At 34.8% G+C, this 18,798-nt stretch overlaps 1 protein-coding gene across 2 annotated transcripts in view; it reads right to left on the bottom strand.

Moving 5' to 3' along the window:
* LOC145662607 (phospholipid-transporting ATPase ABCA1-like) overlaps positions 1–18,798 on the bottom strand; it is a 1,231,974-nt gene that overhangs the window by 979,706 nt on the left and 233,470 nt on the right. The gene's annotated exons all lie outside the window — the stretch shown is intronic.

Consider the following 18,798-nt stretch of genomic DNA (forward strand, 5'->3'; position numbering starts at 1 on the left):
CATAAAAGTCAACAGCATATATCCATGTGATTCATTTGCTACAAAGTTAACTAGTGTTTAAAGCAATTGCTCTAATTGCATTGCTCACATTTACTCACTGAACTCGCATTTTACACATTTTACACACAATATCTTTCTTTGTTTGCTAGTGTCTTCGTTTATTACAATTACTCCTTTTGCAAATGCCCAGTTGTTTTGGGTGCTCACTTGTACGTACCCAGTCAAATTCGAGATACTGCATTCTGGTGCCTCTGGAAATGTAGCTTTATCGCTGGCGCAACTTTTGGGAGCGTATGAGGAAAATAGCTCCATTGGTAAAGCAGATATGAGTGCATACTCGGTTTTCCTATGGCCCAGCTTGCATACGCCTTTTGTAGGGTAGACAAACAGGGGTGTGTGTGTGTGTGTGTGTGTGTGTGTGTGTGTGTGCGTTGGTGAACCCGCCAATCTTTGTAGGTCGATCGGTCTACACAGCAGCACTGTGAGCAATTTTTCCAAAGCGAGCATTTTTTAGTGGTTGCTCGAATTGTTTTTTACTTTTAACGCATTCAAGACCCTTATAGGGGCCCCCCGCGAGTTCTTTTGACTCCGCTCGTTTATAGGGATACAGCCGGTTTGTGTGTGTGAAGTGTGTGTTCAGACTGAAAAATTTCGTTTCTCGATCGGTGTGTATTCCGACGCAGTGCCATCTACGTGTGTATTCCAAGCAGGAACTAGAGCAATTCAAACTCCCTGCAGCTGCGTTAACCATTGTTGCCAATGAAGTATTTGTTGAAATGTTAAAGAAAATTAGCAGCTATAGCAGCGGAATTATTCACAGTAAGAACTATGATATGAATATTACGTAAAAATAACCCTATGCCTAAAAAGTTTTTATTAGAACTGAGGGGAGGCAGGGGTGTATATATATAAAAATCTATATTATAAAATTGAAAGTGACTATGTTTGTGCCTCTTAATCTCTTGAACTGCCCGACCGATCTCGATGAAACTTCCAACATGGATGCGGTTTTGGCCTTGGAGTGTTTTTAGCTGTTTACTTTGACAGTAGAACTTAGTGGAGGGGGCGGAGGGGGACATAGAAAAAATAAATAAAACTTAATACCTCTTGAACCAAAAGACCGATCTTGATCAAATTTTCAATGCAGATGAGGTTTGGGACTGGAATGACTTTTATTATTTCATTTTCACGGAGCAAGGTAGGGGACGGGGTGGAGGGAGAAATATATAAAAATCAATAAATATAAAAATAAAAGTGACCATGTTTGTGAATTAAGAACTTTTGAACCAGCCGATTGATCTCAATAAAATTTTCAACATACATGAAATTCAAATCTGAGAAGTTTTTTATCATTTCATTTGAGGGGCAGGGGGAAGGGGAAATATATGAAAATGAATAAAACTTAACTCTTCAACCAAACTACCGATCTCGATCTAATTTTCAACATAGATAAGGTTTGAGCCTAGGATGCTTTCTTCATTTCACTTTTGCAGTACAAAGAAGGGGGGAAGAGAAGGGGAAGGGAAGAGGACAGATATATAAAAATAAATAAAACTTAATAACTCTGGAACCACTCAACCGATGTCGATCAAACTTTGAACATAGATAAAGTTCGGGCGTGGGATGTTTTCTTCATTTCACTTTTACAGTGCAACGAAGGGGAAGGGGAGGGGGAAGATATATGTAAACAAAGAAAAGAAAAGTGATTGCCTTTGTGACTTCATCACGCTTAAACCACCCGACCGATCTTTAAAAAATCAACATAGATGAGGTTCGGACCCGAGGTGTTTTTTATCATATCACTTTAATGGTAGAACTTAGGGGAAGGGGAGGAGAGGGGAGAAATCTATAAAAATAAATGAAACTTAATTACTCTTGAACCAATCAAATTTTCAACATACATATGTATATGAAATTCAAACCTGAGAAGATTTTTATGATTTCATTTGACAGTAGATTTTAGGGGAGGGGCAGGGGGAAGAGAAAATATATGAAAATTAATAAAACTAAACTCTTGAACCATCCTACCGATTTCGATCTAACTTTCAACATAAATAAGGTTTGGGCCTAGGATGCTTTCTTCATTTCACTTTTACAGTACAAAGAAGGGGAGAGGAAAGGAAGGGGAAAGGAAGGGGACAGATATATAAAAATAAATAAAACTTAACTCTTGAACCACTCAACCGATCTTGATCAAACTTTCAACATATATAGGGATCGGGCATGGGATGTTTTTGTCATTTAACTTGTACAGTGCAACCTAGGGAAGGGGAGGGAGGAGATATATAAAAATCAATTCATATAAGACTAAAAGTGACTATTTTTGTAACTTAATAACTCTTGAACTATCCGATCGATCTCAAACAAATTTTCAACATACATGAGTTTTCGGGCAGGGATTGCTTTAGGCTATTCAGTTTCACGATGAACGTAGGGAGGGGGAGGGGAGAGAAAAATTTCAAAATTATGAAAAATGACTTCTGATGCTGTTTCAATGTAAGTTCAGCTCTGTACGTTGGGGAGGAAACAACGTAGGGAGGGGAACAAACATTAAAAATGATTGGAAATGACTAATATTAGTGTCGAATCCATAGTTTTAGGATTAGCTTAGATTTACGGTCACAATTTTGATGGCGTGTGCCGCAGCACGGTTGAGGGGAAGGGGGAGCTATATATAATAATGATCAAAAATGACAAATATTATTGTCTAATCCGTAGTTTTCGGGATCATTCAAATGAACAGTGTCATTTTCGAACTGGTTTAAATCCAAAATCATCCTTACCAGTTGAAGGAGGGGGAGAAAGTTATATAAAAATGATGGAAAATGGCCACTATCAGTATCCAATGTATAGTTTTCTGGGCCGCTTAGATGAACAGTGATACTTTCGATCCCGTTTAAATTCAGATCCATACCTTCAACTTTGGGGAGGAAGAGGTTTCAAAATAATCGAAAATGACCTATATTAGTACTGAATCCACATTTTTGAGGGTCTGAGATGAACGCTGGCACTTCCAATGACATGGGCTGCAACATGGCGGAGTGGGATATAATAGTCGAAAATGACCGGTATTAGTGTTGAATCTATAGTTTTGGGATCGAGGAGATGAACTGTGACACTTCTGATGCTGTTAAAATCCAAATTCAGTCTCGCATCTTGGGAGAGGGGGACGGAAAATAAATCAAACGGATTAAAATAACCCATAGTGTCGAAATCATAGTTTCCGGCGTCGTTGAGATGACCGGTGACATCCGATGCCCTGCCGCACAACATAGAAGAGGAGGGGGAGATATATAAAAATGATCAAAATTTTCCAATATTGCTGATTGATCCGTAGTTTTTAGGGACGCTGAGATGAACAATGACACTTCAGATCCCGTTTAAAACCAGTCAGCCCTATAACTTGGGAGAGATGGAAATAATAAAATGATCGAAAACGATTAATATTAGTGTCGAATTCATGATTTTCGGGGTCGCCGAGATGATCAGTGATCTTTCCGATGCCGTTTAATTCGTTGCCATTAAAAACGAAAACAGCATATTTCGTGGGTACTAAACACATGAGATACGGAATTGTGCACTTAAATTTTCATTTTACCCAGCGAAGCGGGTAAATATATGCTAGTAAAACTTCATAACTTTGGAACCACCGAACCCATCTCATTCAAATTTTCAACGGATGAAATTCGGACCTGAAATGACTTTTATCATTTTAGTTAGATGGTATATATTTATATCTGACCACCCGGTAAAGGCATTTTTTGTTCGTAGTGCACGTAGACACTTCAAACAAAAAATGAATCACTACAGACTACAAAAAAGAAGTATCGCGCTTTTCCTCAAACCGTACCGAAGTTGAGCATTGTGGGTCTTCACAGGTTGGCCTAGTATATCATCTTACAACACGAATCAAGTTTGCGGAGAGATAGTCGGGTCTGTAAATATCTGAGGGTTCAGTGAATATATTCCGGTGCATGCTAATCTATTGAGAGCAATATCCATGCGACACACGTTTCAATATGCCTCTGAAACAAGTTGAAAGTCGTGAATTAGTTTGAAATAAATAATTGCTAGCTTATTCTCAGATCGATGCTATTGTTGCCACGACAGTAGCAACACCATGCGGCTTAGCTGTAATGTTTTTGTTTCTACCGAAGTCGATGGTGATAAGTAACTTAAGATTAAAAGGTAAACTCTTCTATCCCACAGCGGCCTAGGGTGATGATTTAAAATATATCTTTCTTACTCATCGTAGTTTCAGGAGACAGTATAGTTGTACCTCTTTGTTTATTGCAGCTTCTGGGACAGGTAGTTATAGAAATGTACCTTTGCCTATTACGGCGTCAGAAGTTGGATTTAAGAAAACCTCCGTAACACAAAACGATCTCAGAAAGAGTTTAAGAAGGTTAGCGATCAGCACTGGAACTAATTCTTCTGTCCACTTGAGGTCCTCTTTTATGGCTGTCCTCTGAAGGGAAAGTTCGTGAGGAAAGGGTTGGCCATCTTAGATTTCCTTCGGAACCAACTGCGCGTCTTTCTGGTATCCTTCTTCTACCGTCTGTTAGTGATTACGTTTCAACAGAAAACACGTGCTCGTTAATGAAGCATGCTTTATAGTAGTTGCTTGCACCTGAGATGCTGAACCTTACAGCAGCTACACCAAGAACAGAATTCACAAGATTATTTGAAAAACAAATATTGCTCTGGAAAAATTTGTTAATAAGGTTCTATCTTCATGGCAAAATTCTTGATATGTGCCAGTTAAGTAGAAACATAAGCCTGTAAAACTGAAAAATTTTCTTTTAGAATCTTGAATTCTGTATTTTTGGCTTTCTTACAGAGGTTTTAACAGAATTGCCTGATACTAAATATCCGACAACATTCACTCTGAGTAAAATAAATTTGTCATAGGTGAAGCACAAAAATTTCTTAATTTTTAAAATAAAATTTCGTTAGCTATTGTTGAAAAGTGTAGCCTCTCAGCACGATATGATCGGCAAAAGATCTTATTCGTTAATCAATGTAAAATCGTCCTAGTTGCAAATACGAAAGCTTGTGTGCTAGTTTTATGACCCATCACGCATATGAGAATTTTATAAGATTTTCTTGTCTGACCTCGAAGGTCATGTATCAACGGCTTTTCGGATGGAGCAAGATTTTGTGGTAGCTCGAGGAGAGATCTAAGGTGGTTATGTATTTTTTGCCTTTCAAAGTGTTTAACACATACTCAGTTGACTGGAATGGCACCCACACGTATTTAATGTGTTTTACACTGCTATAAATTAAAACCAATTCTAAATGTGTTCGTATTTGGTTTTTTGTTGACAATAATCTGTGGCGAGGCGAAGCTATTATCGTGTGTGTGTCGTATAATTCTAGCATTAATGAGTTCTTGAATTTGTTTGTCTGCCTGATCTCGAACATGCTTTGGAACAGGGAGATTAGTTCTGGAACACTGCCGATTTAGGGATTCTTATTTTATGATTGTAGCCCCTATAATGTCCAACGCCGTCCGGAGTGTATATATTTTTTTTTGCATTTGTATAATAACTCGTGAATAGCCTGTTTCAGCGACTGGTCTAAATTAGGATTAATATTAAAAACATCAATTTTGAAAATGTTTATCTATACTTCAAAGAACTGTAAACCTTCTCTTTTCATGTACAATTTTTATTTTTTTCTATTGAGCTCGCTACCATTGTTGCAAAAGATTAATCTTGGCATGCCACAAGATTCACCGTTGGAGTATTTTTCCTTAAAGTTACAGGATAACTGATTGGATTGGAAATTACCAGTCATGTTGTTTACGAATAACCTTTGCTCAATAGTTTGTATTTGTCAAGGAAGCTGTGGAGAAACGATACGAAGAAACATGCAGAATCATCAATCTGTCTTTTTGCTATCACCGGAATAAATGCGTGGAAAGTGGAACTAAAGTAATGCGTTTGTCCATAAAAAAAGCAGGCTAGTTTTCTTTGTCTAAGTATATGAGTCGTGTGTTGTGATAGAATGTTTTCCTGGTTCCTTTTCGGTAATGTTGGCTTTTTCTGATTTTTAAAAAAAGAGATAAGATTCTTTGTTAATTAGATTGTAACATATAAGCGTTTAAGCAAGTCTAAACCAAAAATAACTGGAATACATGATTTCTTTATCATACGAAAGTAATGAAAGAATTTCGTTTCCCAACGTTGAATGATAGCATTGCTACATATTTCAAGTTAATTTTATTTCATATCCCTTTAACCGCTGTCTTATGTTGTATTAAATGAACATCAGGAAGTAAATATTCAAAAGGCCAGATGGAAATGCTGGATCCGGTGTCCACTAACACTGTTCCTCTGCGTAGTTTAGTGATTATTTATAGGCTTTTTTCTGTCATTAGAATTGCTTGATCTTTGACTCCTGAACAAGGGTTGGCTCTACTCGCTTTTTGGACGTTTAAAATAGGTAGAAGGACAGTGCCTACGCTTTCTGCATATTGGGAAGTCCAGTATTTGATCTTCTGTTGTGGATTTTCTTGGAGGTTTTCTGGTGACCCCTGATTCCTCTATACTTCTCCCCGTTCAAATAGTTTGTTTTTTTTTTTTTGCTTCATCGCTGATTCCCTTAATTCCCTTTCTATTTTGGTTATGCAAACTGGTTTGTGCAACTATTAAATACCTCTCTGCCATTTTATTGCCCGGGGTAGAAAAATCGTTTTAAACAGTAGTATTCTTCTGGTGTGGAGATTCTACGACGTCGAGGTTAGACTTTTGATCTTCTTTCTCTAGTTGTGGTGGTGATATTGAAGTATGTAATAGCAGAGAGGATTATATTAAAAGATAGGATTTTGTCTAGGTACTGCTAAATTGACATTAACTTTATCCTGTTATGATTCAAGAGACTGAGGTAGTACATTTATGTATATACAAGTATAGTGCGACAATAACATATCGAATTGTTTTTTTTTTTTTTTTTTTTTGCAATAGAGAAATGAAAACTGCACCAAAACAAATATGTCTATGAACTTCGTCGTTGCTAAGCGGTTATCGTGCGGGCCTTTGGAGTGGGAGACCCGGTTTCGACTCCGGGCGGAGCTCATGTCTTTCGGATTCTACGTTCCCTTCTCATATAGTCTCGCTGTTGAAAGGGATGTTAAATTCAAAATCAACTCAACTGAAAGTATGTCTCTCAAATGGCTAGAACAAATGTCAGCAGTCGAGCAGTAACAGTTACACATTATTATTATTATTATTATTACTATTATTAAATAAAATCTTGCAATTAGGTTTTGTTCCCTGCAAATGGGAAAGTCAACTACGAAATCTCATAGGTAGTTATATAATGCTTATATGAAGCATTTTGTATCGTTTGAGTTGTGCAATATTTCTTAGGGCAGTGAGTCTTTGAAGCATGTCTTTAAGACAGAAAACCGAGAGAACAATAGTGCATGTAGAAGCCAGGGATCACGTTTTGTTGGTCATTAATTTTGGATTCCAATGGTCTCGATATTCGCTCATTAAATTAACAGTTGAATCCTTTGGGTGCATATGTATGGATTTCATGAAGAGATCGAAGTAAAAAAAAATTCTGTAAGAGTAAATATGTGAGACAAATAGATAAAAAAAAAGTTACCGGAAAAGTGAAGGCACAGATTACTGCTAACCATTCGCATTAAAATTGACAACATTGCATATTAGCATAAGCTATGGTTTGTTTCATAGTTACTTCGGCTAAAACAGTAAAATATATAAATTGATTAGATTAGACGAATATATAATATTCCAGAGAAACAAAAATTTTAAGTGATACAAAATTACGACGTTCAATAGTATAATAGTATATTTGTGTGTTATTGCTAAGTGTTAATGCAAGTAACATGATGATGTCTTAATCTTTTAAAATCCCCCTTTGTCAATTTTATATTCTATCTTGTTTTGCGGTATTCTTGCCGTTTAGTACTTCATTTTCGACGTTATAACAAAAATATTAAATTCGGTGGTACAAATAGTTGAGTTAAGTTGATTTTGAGTTTAACATCCCTTTCAGCAGCGAGGCTATATGAGACGGGAACTACTGATTAACATGGAATCCGAACTACATGAGCTCCCACCGGGAGTTGAACCCGGGTCTCCCACTTGGTATGAATAATGTATCCTGTCTCGTGTTTCTTGTAGGCATATAATATTGTTCTCCCGCTGGCCTTGTAGCTAACACGTGCCTCTTTGTTCACATGGTCTCATGGAAGAATTAATAAAATCTGAACTATTATAGTGGTTCGGATTCCACCTTAACCTATAAGTCTCTGTCTCATACAGTCTCGGTGCTGAAAAGAAACACTAACCTTCATCGAACAAACAAACAGATATAACCCTACTTTAGTCTCACCATTCCATTTCAAAACGAAATGGAATCTTACAGTTTAGCGTCCCACGATAATGCCCTTTAAGTTAAGGGAGGCTATGATTAAGGCAAGTGAATGACGATGGAATAATTAATGGAATGAGAATGTGGAAGAAAATGGGAGTACTCGGAGAAAACCCATGGAAACGATGTTGTGCATCACAAACTAACTTCTCCGGGGATTGAATCAATGCACTATTCCATTTGGTTATCCTCTATAGCTTATAACCGACGGGTGGTTAATGAGAGTGAGTGATTATGAAATAATTGGTGGAAAGGAAAATGTGGAAAGAAATGGGACGACCCAAGAAAGTCAACAGCAATTATCCATGTGATTCATTTGCTACAAAGTTAACTAGTGTTTAAAGCAATTGCTCTAATTGCATTACTCACATTTACTCACTGAACTCGCATATTACACACAATATCTTTGTTTGTTAGTGTCTTCGTTTGTTACAATTACTCCTTTTGCAAATGCCCAGTTGTTTTGGGTGCTCACTTGTACGTACCCAGTCAGGGTCGAGATATTGCATTCTGGTGCCTCTGGAAATGTAGCTTTATCGCTGGCGCAACTTTTGGAAGCGTATGAGGGAAATAGCTCCATTAGTAAAGCTGATATGAGTGCATACTCGGTTTTCCTATGGCCCAGCTTGCATACAGCTTTTGGAGGGTGCACAAACAGGGGTGTGTGTGTGTGTGTGTGTAGATTTGAAATTGTGTGGTCCTGTGGCGGTATAAAAATAACGAAAGAAAAGTCTTCTAGAAGTTATCTCCTAAAACAGGGTCCATTTAGTTGTAGTGTGACATCTTCAAATTGAATTTCAACTAGCTCAGAATTTTGTCCAATTTTTGTCCATTTTTGTCCAGAATATTTTTGTGCAGAACATTTTCGTCCAATTTGTTTAAAACAAATTTTGTACCATTCAAATTAACAAAAGGGGGAACATTTTAAAATTTGGGCCACTTTCATGACCTATAGTGCAACATCTTCAAATCTGAAATTTAATTACCTCAGAATTTTGTACAATTTTTGTCCATTCTTGTCCACCGAAGAAAAATTTTACGTAAAATTCAAGAACGCGAGGGAGGGCTATTTATAAATTTGGCCACTTTGATGACCTGTAGTGCGAGATCTTCAAATTCGAAATTTAACTAGCACACAATTTTGTCCAATTTTAGTTCATTTCTGTCCACCCAAGAAAAAATTTTGAAAATTCAAATAAACGAGGGAAGGCCATTTAAAAATTTGGCCACTTTGATGATGTGTAGTGCATCTTCAAATCTGAATTTTAACTACCACAGAATTTTGTCCAATTTTTGTCCATTTTTGTCCACCCAAGAAATTCTGTTTATAAAATTCAAGTAAAAGAGGGAGGGCCATTTCAAAATTTGGCCACGTCGATCACCTGTAGTACGAGATCTTCAAATTCGAAATTTAACTAGCTCACAATTTTGTCCAATTTTCGTCCATTTTCGTTCACCCAAGAAAAAAAGTTTTGTACCACTCAAATAAACGAGGAAGGGCCACTTCAATCACCTGTAACGCGACATGTTCAAAATCTGAATTTTAAATAGCTCATAATTTTGTCTGATTTTTGTACATTTTTGTACCACTAAGAAAAATTCTGTACCATTGAAATAAACGAGGGAGGGCCATTTGAAATTTTGACCCCATCGATCAGTGTGACATGCTCAAATTCACATTTTAACAAGCTTAGAATTTTGTCCAATCTTTGTACCACATACAAAACATTTTCTACCATCTAAATAAACGAGGAAGGTCATTTCAAAATTTGACTAATTCGATCACCTGTAGTGTGACATTTTCAAATTCGAATTTTATTTAGCTCGGGATTTTGTCAATTTTCGTACATTTTTCTACAACCAAGAAAAATGAACACTCAAATTAACAAAAGAGGGTCATTTCAAAACTTTGGGCACTTCGTTCACCAGTAGTGTAACATCTTTAAATTCGAATTCTAACTAGCTTAAAATTTTCTCTGCTTTTTGTAGAGTTTTGTACCACTAAGCTAGTTAAAATTCAAATTTGAAGTGTCTCACTACAGGTGAACGAACTGGCCAAATTTTTAAATGTCCGTGCTTGGTTTATTTCAATGGTACGAATTTTTTCCTGGTGGTAAAAATGTTCAAATATTCAAAAAATTCTAGCTAATTAAAATTCGAGTTTGAAGATGTCTCACTACAGGTGATCGAAGTCACCAAATTTTGAAATGAACCTCCCTCGTTTATTTGGAAGATATATATTTTTTGTTGGTGGTTCAAGAATGTGAAAAATTTGAGAAAATTCTAAGCTTGTTAAAATTCGAAGATGTCACAGTACAGGTGATCCATGTAGGCAAAATTTCAAATGGCGCTATCTCGTTTGTTTCAATTGTAAAAAAATTCTTCGTAGTTCACCAATGTACAAAAATGGGACAAAATTATGATCTAACTAAAATTCGAATTTGAAGAAGTCGCACTAAAGGTGATCGAAATGGTCAAATTTTGAAATGGGCCTCCTTTGTTAATTTGAATGGTGAAATTTTTTCTTGGATTGAGAAAATGGATAATAATTGGACAAAATCCTGAGCTACTTAAAATTCAAATTTGTTGATGTCGCACGACAGGTGATCGAAGTTGTCCAAATTTTGAAATGGCCCTTCGTCGTTTATTTAAATGGTACAAAATTTTTCTTGGGTAGAAAAATGGACTAAATTCTGCTCTAGTTAAAATTGAAATTTGAAGGTGTAGCATTACCATTAATGGACCTTCTGAAACAATTAATTGAAGTCGACAATTCAAGGAGAAACTATATTTTGCAAAGTGTATGCTAAACAAGTAATATTTTCAAAGTAAGTATGCTTGTTTTCAGAAGACATTTCCATTTTGTTTGATAGCAAAAGCTTAAACTTCAGCAGCGCCCTATTTTTTGGCCTTCTTATATAGCAGTTTCAAGTCTGGTAAGGAGTTCTACAAGTATGAAACAACCCATGTGTGACTTTTTTTTTTTTTTTTTTTGCATGCTCGACAGAGTTCATCCCATAGAAACCCTTTAAAATGTATTTCGGGACGAAAGAACAACCCTTTTGAAAGTAAGCTCTACAATTAATTAAAATATTTGCTTTACAAAATCTAAAACTTGTAGCAGCAGTTATTTTTTGAGATAAGTTTCCGAATTTTCCTTTAAGGATTTTATGAGATTATTTAAATGTAAGCTTGTGTTGCTTTGATAGGCACCTCAGTCTCTCGAAATGTAGCTTACCTACTAAGTCTTCTATTATGGTTTCGGTAACTTACCTTCTTCCCATTCATGCTCCATGTCTTGCTCAAATCAGTTTATTCCATTTAAAGTATCAATATTCTACATTTTAAATTATTGCTGTTTGAAACGGACAATGTTACGTTAGAAGAAAATATTCTAGGATTAACATATAATTGGATAAAGAAACTAATTTCAATTTTCTTTTAAACAAGAATATAAGGTTTTGAATAGAGGCTTTTAATACAATAAAAATTGCCTTCAACAGGCCCCTTATTGAACGGAAATATTTCACGTCCCCCCTCCAAAAAAAGTGTTAAATTCTATTGATTAGTCGGAACCTTTGTTGCGAATAACGGATGTTAAAATCTACTTTTTAACGGAAATTTTCAAGTTTCGGAATGCAGCATTTACAAAACTTTTAGACATTCTGTGAGAGGTTAGGTATATGAACTAAACTGTAAAGATCTTCGTTTACTTGTTACCCTACATATTTAACCTTTAGTCCACCGCCATATAAGGCCCTAGATACACTTTTTGAACGAAGTGAAATTTATATAGTAATTTGAAAACCAATAACTATTGCTCTAGGTGGTCTAGAGACATGGAACAAGAAGCATAATATATACAATAGGTCAAAGGTAGCCAAAAGTAGAGGGAGGAACGCTGAAAAGGGCATAGCATCTACTTTTTGTCTTGGCCTTGGAAAACGTATGTAGACTTTTCTTTTACTTTATTTATCTTCACTGTGTTTTATGTGTATTAATTTGTAGCATAACTAAATACTGTAATTCAATACGGTATGTATAACATTTTATTTTATCTCACTATGTCCATTATTTATTATTATTTTTTGCATAGATCTATCTTCGTTAACTTTAAAACCTTTAAGGGAAATTTTTACGAATCCTGTTCAATTTTGCTAGTCAGGTTTTACTATATGCTTATGCCAGAAATGTTTATTTACTTCCCTGAGTATATTTATTCTTTATTCACAGATACTTGGCGCATTCTATTTTTATATATATAGCTAGATAGATAGATAGATATAGGAGTAGATGCATTTTAATTTCACTACTTGCGGAGCTGAAAACATTAAAAGCGAACTTAAGTTTATCAATACTCATCTCGGTTCAATTTTAAAGTTCATAGGAGATGAAAGGAGCGATGACTAGGACTTTGTAGTGCATTTGAGCTATTTGATTCAATAACGAAACACGCTCCGCCAAGACCAATCAGACAAACATTTTTTACGAAAAGCATAGTCAATAGACGAGAAAAATCCAGGCATAAAATTCTTGTCTAATGCAAATAAAGTGTTCCTGAGAACAACGACGCACGAATTACAGATTTATCGGCAAGTGACATTGCTTCTTTGAAATACTGTCTCTTAACGACCTGTGACACGGAAGGAACATTTTCGATGTACAGTAATGTTTTGACTGACAAATGTAGGCTTTTGCCAGAAAATACCGAAAACTACATAGTTGTCTATTGTAGCATGAATGCATCATAGTTGTACACCAAGTATATGCAGTTCAAGTAATACAACTTTTTTCTTTAAACATAATCAAATTTCTCATTTAACTTTAGCTTTTGATTGGTCCATATTTATTCTTTTTAGTGCATATCGATCCGAAGTCTACTAATGACCCAACTGTGACCTCTATTCTTGTGTTCTCTCTTTTTCCCTAGTTGGTACAAGAAAAAAATGAGCTAATCTGTTGGTGTGTTAAAGATATATATGTATGTCGAAATATTATATTTCCCTTCCAGCAGATGTTATTTATATGTGCTTTTCTTTCGTTCCTTCTGTTTTATTCCTAGTAATACGATTTTTAACGATATATGATATAACAAAATACTTTGGCTTGTGTAATATTTACCTGTACCTTGGGCAGAAAGTACTTATACATATGCACTATACTTAGTAGAACGTTAATTTCATATTAACGTAAGAAGAATGTTTTTAATATATGTATGAGATTATTATGGGATAGTTGTTGATATGGACATGTTTTATGGTTACCTAGTCAGTGAATTTGTGTACTTAACAGTTTTAAGAAAAGGATATTTAAGTTATATCAAATAATAAACCAGTTTAACACTGTTTATAGACATTGTCAATTTTATTAAAAAGGTGAGATTAATGGTATTAAAATATCGAAGCTAATATTTTTATGCCAAAGAATTACTACCACTTCGGATTTTTATCTCAGCAAACGAACCAGGTTTACGACTATCTTATTGATAAGTCGTTATAAAAATTTGGTTTACCTCACCCGGGACTTTGTAAATTCAGTTCCCGAAGAAGAAGAGTAAGGTTGAATTTACTTTTATATTACAGTTAATGAATACGAACTTAACCATATTGCGAAGTGGTAAAGTAATCATAAGAAAAATGGACAACGAAACAATGCAGCAGGAATCAAATACTAGTGACCAAGGTGAAACTAGTGTAACTCCCGGTTTGTCATCAGAGGATCGAGTCTTGTTAGCTGTACAGCGACAATTAATGCAGATGTCTACCGAGATAAAGAAGCAAAATGAAGAATTAAAGCAGACCATGGAACAGAAATTCAACGAATCTAACAAGACCATGGAACAGAAGATAGAACTGAAGTTTGACGAAATGGAACAGAAGTTCGACCAAGCTAACAAGCAATATGAAGAATTAAGTAGACGGATAGAACAGAAATCAGATGAAACAAAACAGACAATTGTCCAGGTGGTGAACGACATATCCTCACAGTTCGAGGAAAAGTTAAAAAGGATATCCGATGATTGTCAAGAAAAGCACAATCACCAAAATCAAGAAATCTGTGCTGTAAAAAAAGATTTAGAAGTAATAGAATCTTCCATTAAACAGCAAAAGATCCAGGTCAGCAACAACTCTAATAACATACGTGTAAATACACAGTTGTTAGCTACTATTCAAGAAGAGATTAGAACGTTACAGGCGAAAGACAACATTTACCGTAATAACTTGGGTAGTGATCGCTTTGAATTTCCCCACTCACCAGAGATGAACTCGCCTTCGCCGGGGTCTGATGAAGATATTATACTAGAAGAAAGTTGTCCGAAGAGTACCGATGAGCGAAACATAGATGGTGTGACGACACAGCATGCCACGGATAGGAACTATCACTCAACAAGAACAAGGAATGAGAAAAAGAAGGTCAAATTAAGCGTTAAAATGAGTGAAATTCGAGCTATGAGCAAATTTAGTGGTAAGTGTAATGAGAATGCTACTTCTTTCTTAGAGAAATTCCAAGACGAATGCAATATAATGTCTATCGATCGATCACAATATATGAAATTAATACCCCATGTATTACTCCCACCTTGTTCCTTATGGTTTAAGGCAATACGTGATCACATTAGTACATATGAGGAATTCAAAGCGGCCTTAATCGCAAATTATGAAAATGACTTTTTGCTGGCAAATAGAGATGCCACCCTTAGAAATCAACACTTCAATCCTCGATTGCACAAATCTGTTGTAGAATTTGTTGTAAATGTCTACAACGAATTAAAGGTCGTTAATCCTTTGCAATCGGAATCGAGAATAATAGCATCGATTCGAAATTTGCTTCCATTTAAATTGCAACAGATCTTATTTTCCACACAGTGTATGAGTTTCAGCCATTTATTGATGCTTGTCCAATGCTACGAAACTCAATACCATGCCATGAATCCACAATCAGGAATAGGTAAAAATAAGAATAATTCAGATCATTTGGTGCCTGTTCGGAATTTAAATATTCGGAGTGTGAATAATACAGAACCTAACCTAAGCCGAGTATACTCTAGTAATCCGAATGAACAAAATAGACAAGGTTATGTAGAGAATCCGCCTAACCTAACTAATCATGGTAATTATGATGTCAGATCACCCAACAGCAGTAGATATAAAAATAGTCGAAGTACTGAGCGAAATTCCAGAAACACAGCGAACTACGTGTATAGACGTAATTGGAGATCAAGAGATGGGACTTCATACCAAAATCAAAATCACTATGAAAGACGTGTACGACATGATGTAGAACCTAATCATGATAGCGCACTACAGTGTACGTTATTAGAACCGTATGCAAGTTCGAATGTAACCTGATTACCGTTACTGAAATTAGGTTAAATTCATGTTAGTTATAGATTCTTGTAAATTTCATTTTAAAGTTTATGTGTTAATATCAATAATGAAAACGATTCTTAAAAATACTTGAAATGCTTAAATAGAGTTTTAAGTAGACTGGAAAATTGATTTTCAAATGATTTTTATTCAATTTAATTCTCTTTAATTCTCATTAATCAAAATTAATTTTCAAATGATTTTTATTCTTTCTTGTTAATATGAGGAATTATAATTCGATTTATAATTAATTAAAAGCAAAGATTATTTATATTAGATTGATTTGTGTTGAAAACTTAATTGTCAAAGATTATGTTAAAAAGAAGATCTATTCTATAAAATCAATTATCCAACGATTACCTTGAAGGAAATTCTTCTTTATTATAACATCTTAGTGCTACTATGTATATCTTTAAATGCAACATCTAACTTGTTTATCATATAATGCGCTCTGATTGTTTATAACCCACGTTTGTCCTTTACATTTTTTGAAATCGCACTCTCCAACGACTAATTAAATAAGCGACGATATTTTAATAAGAAGATATATTAATAATATAGTAGATAATAATGAAATAAATATAACTAATGTAATTAAAGATAAATATTGATGAAATGAAAGAATTGTTATGAATGTATTTATATATATATGTATATGTGAAATGTAATGAATAGATATACAAGGTGCGATTAAAATATGTTGGACATAAGCAATGTAAAGAACACTAATGTAAACGGACCAGTGGTTCTTGAAGATAAAAGCCAAGCCTACTCATGACTTATATTCAGTCCCTTTGTCGAGCGACATTTTTATATAACAAAATACTTTGGCTTGTGTAATATTTACCTGTACCTTGGGCAGAAAGTACTTATACATATGCACTATACTTAGTAGAACGTTAATTTCATATTAACGTAAGAAGAATGTTTTTAATATATGTATGAGATTATAATGGGATAGTTGTTGATATGGACATGTTTTATGGTTACCTAGTCAGTGAATTTGTGTACTTAACAGTTTTAAGAAAAGGATATTTAAGTTATATCAAATAATAAACCAGTTTAACACTGTTTATAGACATTGTCAATTTTATTAAAAAGGTGAGATTAATGGTATTAAAATATCGAAGCTAATATTTTTATGCCAAAGAATTACTACCACTTCGGATTTTTATCTCAGCAAACGAACCAGGTTTACGACTATCTTATTGATAAGTCGTTATAATGAAAATATTTTCCTTAAAAGGATGGGAAAGACGAACTCAATATAAATTCCGATTTAATTACTTAATAACGGGTGTCTGGTCCTTCATATCAATTCGTCTAACACTTGAGCTTTTTTACGTAGTGGGTAATAATTAAGGCTTTGTCACCGGGAGCATAGTTGACTTTTGCATGATTTCCGTTGTAATATTTTTTTCTGGCGTTCGTGGACTTTTGAAATATTCTCTTTCACTGTTTCTCGTATTTTATTTAAAAGCTCTGTTTTCACTCGAAAGTACGGTGCTATTTCTAGTTTACAACCGAGAATCGTACAAGGCTCGAATCTATACATGAAAAAGAAACTGGATTCCTTGGTTCCTGTCAGAATAGTAATGTTCATACCAAAAGTTATGTGCGGTACAAGATTTGACCATATCGACTGGTTTTCGTGAACAAAAATTTGAGTGAATTCTGTATACTCCTGTTTAACAAATTCGAAAATTTCAATATTACTTATTATAAGCTGGATAAAACTTAAAATCATACAGTTTTGCCAAATTTAGGATCCTCTTTGCATTATGGACAGGATATCTGTCAAGATGTAAATAAGAGTATGAGCCGAAATATCGTATAATATCTTCGACAACGAATTTCTCAATAATTCCTCCTTTAATGTTACTGGTGATCCTGGTGACACAGAACCTGATGAACATTTCGATCGTGATAAAGACGTTTCGTCTCGCCGTCCTCTGCTGGAAAAAGTCCAAAGTGTCAAATTGTCGATTATGTGTAACAAATTGAATTAAGTGATGCACCTTTTTGGGTAATTTCTTCATTTGCTGACACCGAATACAAGTCTTAATTTTGTGAACCAGATAAGATTTCATGTTCGGAAAATAATATTTTCTTAATTGATAAGTTTATGTAAATCTGAAGTGCATAGCTGCAGGATGTTTGTGTATAAATTCGGACCATTGAGTAGCCAATCACTTCGGGAAGCAAAGGAGGTATTCCATTCCTAATTCCGGATATTGATATCATACAGTATGGTTATTTTTAGGGCAAAAATATTTCACTGAGCATAGTGTAGATATCTTCTTAAGTTCCTGGCCTGTCAATACGGAAATATCAAAAAATTCCTCTTTTCTCTGTTCCTGCGCTAAAGTTTTCGTGGCGTACAGTATTACACTTGGAGGATGTTTCTTCAAAGGCATTGGAGCGAAATACTTTTGCGTCTTTTGTATCGTGAAATTTATCAATTTCATGATCTTCACGTTGTTAACGTCTTCTTATTTGTTAAAGACGACTAAAGATGTCCGCTGAGTGATTTTGATTTTTATATGACAAAGATCGAAGTGATAATCTGTCATAAATATTTTGTAACGTGCAAATTTAGCTACTATCAGGTCGAATTTTTTTTTTAAAGATGTAAGGCATTTTGCATCTATAAATAGTTTAAATTTTCTTTTAGTAGAAAAAAATCGAAATTTTCTTACTATGTACATGAGTGCGTAGAGTTCACGTTGCCAAGTTGAAGGTTTTCACTCTGTTTTAATTAACCGACGGCTATAATATGAGGCTACCTTTTCTTCTTTAGTTTCAGAGTTATAACAACCGAAAATTTCCTTTATCTAAACACTTGAGGCATCGCTGTATGCATGACTTTCTAGATTATGGTCAAGGTGATGTAACTACGGAGCATTCAGTACTTCGAGTTTTAACTTTTCGAAGAGTTCATCATGGTTTGAAGACCATTTAAATTTAGCATTCTTGATAACAAGAGTTGAAACTTTTTCCAAGTTTTAATGTGACCACGCAAATA

This window comes from Thermobia domestica, chromosome 10 (genome assembly GCF_964235325.1).
Source record: "Thermobia domestica chromosome 10, izTheDome1.hap1.1, whole genome shotgun sequence".
Classification (NCBI taxonomy): domain Eukaryota; kingdom Metazoa; phylum Arthropoda; class Insecta; order Zygentoma; family Lepismatidae; genus Thermobia; species Thermobia domestica.